The following is a 7,525-nucleotide window of genomic DNA, read 5'->3' as shown; positions in this document are numbered from 1 at the left end:
CCCATATTGTAAAAAGTGAGATTTTCAGGTCTTTTACATTATAAAGCAGGTTTACGTGCTAAATAAATACTGTTAAACTATCAAAATGCTCAATATACGGAGGAATACACACAGCCCGTATTCAGAAATTGTGCATTTGAAACAAGCCTGTCCATATGTGATGTCACAAATATACAATATTTAGACCATTACACGGTTTTAAACGTAAACATTCTAAATGTGTCCGTTTATTTCCTGTTGCAGTGGATGTTAATGACATCGGCTGACAGGAAGTAAACATGCACCCAAACTGTTGCCTAGCAACGCAATTCCATGGTTGCAATTACATTGAAATGCGCTAAAATGGAGCGTTTCAGACAGAGGGTAAATACAGGTATATTCAAGCAGACAATATGAGGAAAATAAAGTGTTTTTTGAACATTACAGCATGTAAACAAGTTCTAGTAGAAACACAAAATACAAGTATGAACCTGAAAATGAGCATGATATGGGACCTTTAATGTTCAAAAAACATTATTATTATTTTTCCCTTGCTGTCCGTCCAAATATACCTGTATTCACCATGGTTGCATCCGAAATTCCACACTAACATGCTATTTAGTATGCTAAAACAGTATGTGAGATATTTTAGTGTGTCCGAAACCTTAGTATGAAACCACTAGTACGCAAATTGCATTCTATTTCCGGTGAAATATCACAGTATGCAAACCTGATGCAAACACCAGACACTATGGCTTCGTCCAAAATTGCATACTATGCACTACATACTCAACAGGTGTACTATTGTGTAACATACTTTTGTATGAATAAGCGGCAGTATGTATCTTTTCGGACGCACTGAACTGTAATTTATGTCGTCACTTCCTGAGAGCCTCCTTGCCGGTTGGAGACGTGTGACTATGGTAACCCGTGCCAACGTCATGTGACCAAAACAACGGTTTGTGAGAATCACATAGTCTGAATTGATTTAAAGGTCCCATATTGTGAAAACTGAGATTTTCAGGTCTTTTATATTATAAAGCAGGTTTAATTGCTATATAAATACTGTTAAACTATCAAAATGCTCAATATACGGAGAAAAACACAGCCCGTATTCAGAAATTGTGCGTTTGAAACAGGCCGTTAGGATTTCTGTCCATTTGTGATGTCACAAATATACAATATTTAGACCATTACACGGTTTTAAATGTAAACATTCTCAATGGGTCCAAGTTTATTTCCTGTTGCAGTGGATGTGAATGACATCAGCTGACAGGAAGTAAACATGGACCCAAACTGTTGCCTAGCAACGCAATTCCGTTGCAATGCGCTAAAATGGAGCATTTCAGACAGAGGGTGAATACAGATATATTCAGGCAGACAGTATCAGGAAAATAAAGTTATTTTTTCAACATTACAGCATGTAAACATGTTCTAGTAGAAACACAAAATGAAAGTATGAACCTGAAAATGAGCATGATATGGGACCTTTAACATATATATTATGCCTAGCAAAGTGACTTATACTCACAGTTAAATTGAAGCGTTATTGACGTTACAGAGCTGTCCGCTAACGTCTGTTATGAACGTTGTCGTTACTGCTGTATTGCATTGTGGGATATTTATGCCGCTGTAGCATCCAGCGTTGCATACTGTAATATTTCATAAATAGTATGCAATACACGTACTATTGGTTTCATACTAAGGTTTCGGACATAAAAATCTCACATACTGTTTTAGCGTACTAAATAGCATGTTAGTGTGGAATTTCGGACGCAACCCCTCTGTCTGAAATGCTCCGTTTCAGCGCCTGTCTCTTTAAGACCCCCTCCTGAAAAAGCCCAGTCTGCTCTGATTGGCTTGTGAGAAAAATACAGAGCACCTTTGCAAAAGTAGTTCTCATGCTGCAGTATATTCAAATGAGCCTGCGTGTGACATAGGAAGGGGAGCCAAAGCTGAATGAGTTATTGAATCACGTGTTTTCTGATGTATACAGCTCACAAAAAACTGACTGAGTCATCTTATTTCACATTTTGTCCCCTTTAATGTATTACTATAATGTCATGTGTTTTTGCTGTGAGCTGTGATATGTGTATAATATTGTGAGATCTATATTAGAGGATTACCAGAGTTGTCTTTTGTGAGGGAACAGCTGGCAAACGGTTGGGTTCGATGTGTGCCAACTCCTCTGGCTATTTCTGCATAGACCAACATGTAGCTTCTCCATCTGCGGTTCCTCCACAGTGTTTCTGCTGAACTCAGGTCAGTGCTGCTCTTTCCTTACTTGGAATAAAATATTCATCTGCATGGAAATGGACGTTAACTTGAGTCCAACTGCAGAAAACAGCAGACTTGAAGAGCATGACTTTAATGCAGTAGAGTTAGTACTAAAAGTTCATCCAGTTTTCAGGATGAAAATGTATCGTTTTACATGCTCACATACTCTCATTTATTCAGGAGAGCATATTTCAGAAGGTTCATAGTATACTATATTTAAAACTTGTGATTTTCATGCAAAAAATCACAAGTATTCAGGCTGAAAAGCCCCACAGGACACAAAATGTTCCCACCATGATGACATTTTTTGGGCAGGTTAACAGGCACTCAGGGCAGCAGCAACCGCTGAGGTCACTGAGGTCATGTCCTCTGTAGTTTGGGAGATGTGGAGGTTTATGCAACTTGCAACAACTTCCAATTTTAGTGATAAAATAATGTGTGGAAATAGTCTGCTGGGATAATTAATCACTATATCTCTATATTCAGAATATATTTCATCATCAACTTTCTTTAATGGGTCTATTTCTTCAGCCCGTTCTCAATCCCAGGGCGTCAAATACAGAGGCTTTGTCACGGCCATCAATGTTCGATACCGCCATACGAGGCACCCCTTAGCGCCGGTATGGAACGCACCGGGCTTTCCTTTATCTACAATGTAAATGTAAAGAATGGTTTTGTTGCCGGTAACTATAGTGGTTTTGACAATACAGTCTCACGGCAGTTTGTGAAATAGTCACAAAATTGAATCTACTTGATAGACACAAATTTCACTTTTTTTTCGTGACGCTCAGCACAACTTTCAACAACGTATTTTTTCTTGCGTTTTCCTACGAATTTCCAGCAACACGTGAAGCACTTGTCAGTTTCCACTCCAGTCTTTTCAAAACAAATATACTTGGTTAGGTTTAGGAATAGATGGACTTGGTTAGGTTTAGGAAAAGATCCACTTGGTTAGGTTTAGGAATAGATCCACTTGGTTAGGTTTAGGAATAGATCCACTTGGTTAGGTTTAGTAATAGATCGACTTGGTTAGGAATAGGAATAGATCGACTTGGTTAGGTTTAGGAGTAGATCGACTTGGTAAGGAATAGGAATAGATCGACTTGGTTAGGTTTACGAATATATCAACTTGGTTAGGTTTAGGAAAAGATCGACTTGGTTAGGTTTAGGAAAAGATCGACTTGGTTAGGTTTAGGAAAAGATCGACTTGGTTAGGTTTAGGAATAGATCCACTTGGTTAGGTTTAGTAATAGATCGACTTGGTTAGGAATAGGAATAGATCGACTTGGTTAGGTTTAGGAGTAGATCGACTTGGTAAGGAATAGGAATAGATCGACTTGGTTAGGTTTACGAATATATCAACTTGGTTAGGTTTAGGAAAAGATCGACTTGGTTAGGTTTAGGAAAAGATCGACTTGGTTAGGTTTAGGAAAAGATCGACTTGGTTAGGTTTAGGAATAGATCGACTTGGTTAGGTTTAGGAATAGATCGCCTTTTGACTTCTGGTTTCACACGGGACACAAACAGCGGTCTCCTGGGTGAAAGTCCTGTGTTTTTTGACCCACCCATCCACCCCGAACTTCCTGCAAATGCTTCGTCGTTCTTTATACTTCCCGGTTCACAATTACGTGAATTACACACAAATAGATTTTTTATGCTGACCATCACGAAAGAAAAGAGACGTTCGTGTACACGAATCAATACATTACATTTCATGACTATTTCACAAAGTGCAGTGCGACTGGGCTGGTTTTGATGCCAAAAATAAAGTGACGCCAAGAGGCGTGACAAAGCAGCGGGATGTGACGAGTAGGGATGAGAACGTGTTGTTTTCTTTGCATCCCTGCATGGATTTTTTGTAACACGTACATTAAAAATAAGACATTTAGGTTTTTGTCTAACAATGATCATATAATATACTGAAAGTGTAATTCTACAAGTTGGTCATTCTTATCCCAAAAAATACTGCATGCACCGTCGACAGTATTTTAAAATCCTCGCTATGTCCCTGGTTGGACTTATTCAACCGTAAGGGAAGCTCAGGGACACATTATGCTTTTACATAAAGAATTAATTTGCATAAACATGAATAAATGAAAAGCTCAAAGTTAATCCAATTTCACATTAGCCGGAGAGGACCCTTTATCACAGCCTATTATAAGAGGTCAATACTGACTGAAACACCAGTCAAAATGCAATAAAAAAAAAAAGGAGGCAGAACTAAAGTGATGTGATTATGTTAAATTATTAGACAATATAATAATTTAATTAATATTGGAAGTTGTTTTCATTTTGTTAATTAGAAATTCTCAAGACCAACACTCAACCTCCAAACATTTAACAACAGAAAGACTGAAATAATTATGTCCTTCTCGACATATTAAATATTACATATTTAATAGAAATCAGAACACAGGGTTAGATAAGGATGAAGCTTTGTAAGGGACATCTCATTCACTCCGAACATTTGAAACCCATGAGGCATTAAATAGGCTGAAACACTGACAGGCGTTGACATGAAACACTTTATTTACTGCCTGCTGACCTGTGAGGTCACCTCTGTTATTTTCCACTGACATGCTTGTGTGCATATTATAAAAGCGACAGGCATGCTGCTGCTAAAATGTGAACACAACATGCATTTGTGTCCCTCGTGCTGTAGCTACTGTTGCAGGGTTAAGATGGTGCTGCTGCCTGTAGCTTTTGCATTCATTGAGGAGGAATATAAGCCAGGGCTGGAGGCAGAGCGCCGTAGAGATTTGCATATTATATTTTCTCTCTTGTTGTTGAAGTCAGCAGTGAGTGATGGAGGCAAAAGGCCTGAGCCACAGAGGCCAGGCCAAGAACTGGGAACAAGCCTCTGCTAATTTCCTGGCAAAAAAAAAAATCATAATTAACACGTTAGATGTACAGGCTGCGGTTGTCAAGGTAACTGATGACACCGCATTATCACTTGGCGCTTCTGCATCCTCCACCCTCCGTCTTTCCTCCCATTCATCAAGCAGTCATTGAACAGCTCCGTGCCGGGAGGAAGGGGGAGGGCAACCCTACCTAAACTCATATTAAACTCCTTCTTATTCACAGAAGAGAGTTCACACACCTTTATTAGTCTGGTATTAATCTAGGAAAGTCAATTACCATAATAGCATGATTACACAATACAATGGGGAGCGGTGGGCCTGGGAAATCATAAGTTATTGCATAAACCATACTGTTATGGCTATATTCTTTATTCTCTTTTAAAGGGTCAGTTCACCCAAATTATAAAAAAACATGTTTTCTCATTGACCACTGCTATCTAGTCATGCAGATGGTGTGTTTTGAGATAAATTTGGTTTGTGATGTTCATAGCATTAAAAAATGACATGTCTTTTCAGAAAACACTGTCCCCTTTAATCCACAGAACCCACTTTACATAGTGACTATTTCTTTAGTAGAACGTAGTTCCGATGGACTATGGTTTTATATCTGGAAAGACATGTTGCTGTGAAACGTTTTAAATGTCTTTTTTCAAGATGTTTCATTCACCTCACTGTAATGAAGTGGACGCAGAAGCTAACCTAACACCTGGACAAGTTAAACCAAAACGATCTGCACAGCCCAGTAGTTTGTGAAATAGTCACGAAATTTAATGTATTGACTCGTGTACATTGACACAAATTTCACACATTTTTTGTGATGGTCAGCACGAAATCAATTCTTATGTAATCCACGTAACTGTGAACCAGGAAGTATAGCTGCGCAGGGAGGAGGTCGGTTGGATGGGTGGGTCAAAAAACACAGAACTTTCCCCCAGGAGACCAGCGTTCATGTCCCTTGTGAAACCAGAAGTCAAAGTTGATTTATTTGTCACGTAACTTAATTTAACCCAAACCACAATCTTTTCCTAAACCTAACCAAGATGATCTTTTCCGAAACCTAACAAAGTAGTTTGTTGCCTAAGTCTAACGAAGTTGATCTATTCCTAAAACTAACTAAGTAGTTTATTTTGAAAAGACTGGAGCGGAAATTGACATGTGCGTCACGTGTTGCTGGACATTCATAGGAAAACGCACAAAAGATTTGTTGTTGGAAGTTGTGCTGAGCGACAGAAATCAAATAGATAACATTTTGTGACTATTTCACAGTGTTGATCTGCATGACTATAACAGCATGGACCAACCCTTAATGTCTTTTTTGGGCAACAGAAAGTCAACCAACACCTAACCTGCATTTATAACTCCTGTAATGTTGTGCCTCATAATATATTTGACTCCTCAAAATGTTAAATATTCCTTCTGAACATATGGTTACTACATAAAACAGGCTACAAAGAGAGACTGTGACTTAGTGAGGGTGTTGTTATGAAGCAAATTGTCAAAAATATGCTAACTAATCACAGCCTCTCTTGCCTTCCCACTGTACAAACTATTGGACTATTGGATGCTGACAAATTCTCATAATACATCGCTGCATAGCCCTGTCTGGGTTTATTTCACAACAATGACCCACTAGCTGTACATTATCCAGCTAATTACAGGGCTACTTACTTGAGAAATCAATAATTTGACACAAAAGCGGTCCGCCAGAGTCTGACATCAGAACTACGTCCATAGCAACGGTCTGTTATACATAGCAACGGTCTGCTATAAAGACATAATAGACTGTAGAACACCGTGATTGACCAATCAGAATCGAGCATTCAACAAACCCGTGTAATAATAGTTGATAGCGATCAACTTCTCCTGATATTCACATCACTAGAAGCCATGTTGTCTGTTGAACGTTGACCTCAAGAATCCCTAGTACGCTGATGTAGGATGAGATTTATTTTTGTGAAGATCAATTTTGTAGATAGAGAGGCGAAGTCCCGCCGAAGAAGTCTAAACGGTAATCAACGGCGAGAGACAAATAATTCTTTTGATCCTGTCCTGGTCTTAGCTAAGTTAGCTAGTGTTGGTGACGTATCCTATGTTGTGCGAGACAAGAGATGTAGTTCACTGAGCGGTTTCACACAAAACTAAATGATACTACGACAAACCTATATGACAAACTGCGACTTTCTTGACTTGCAAAATTATGTTTTAAATTGACAAACATCGATATGTGTGATTCATGGAGCAAAATTCAAACGGGATGAAAAAAAAATTCCGAAACAATGTTCCATGAGGTCCACCGGTAGGGCTGGGACTTCACCTCTCTTTTACCTTCTCAGGTTTATTAAAATAATTGACACAATTTAATCAATGGTAATACATTTATAGAGCCTAGATGTGTTCTGTTCCTTAAG

The sequence above is a fragment of the Sebastes fasciatus genome, chromosome 17 (genome assembly GCF_043250625.1).
Source record: "Sebastes fasciatus isolate fSebFas1 chromosome 17, fSebFas1.pri, whole genome shotgun sequence".
In the NCBI taxonomy this organism is placed as follows: Eukaryota; Metazoa; Chordata; class Actinopteri; order Perciformes; family Sebastidae; genus Sebastes; species Sebastes fasciatus.
This window is presented reverse-complemented; position numbering follows the sequence as displayed.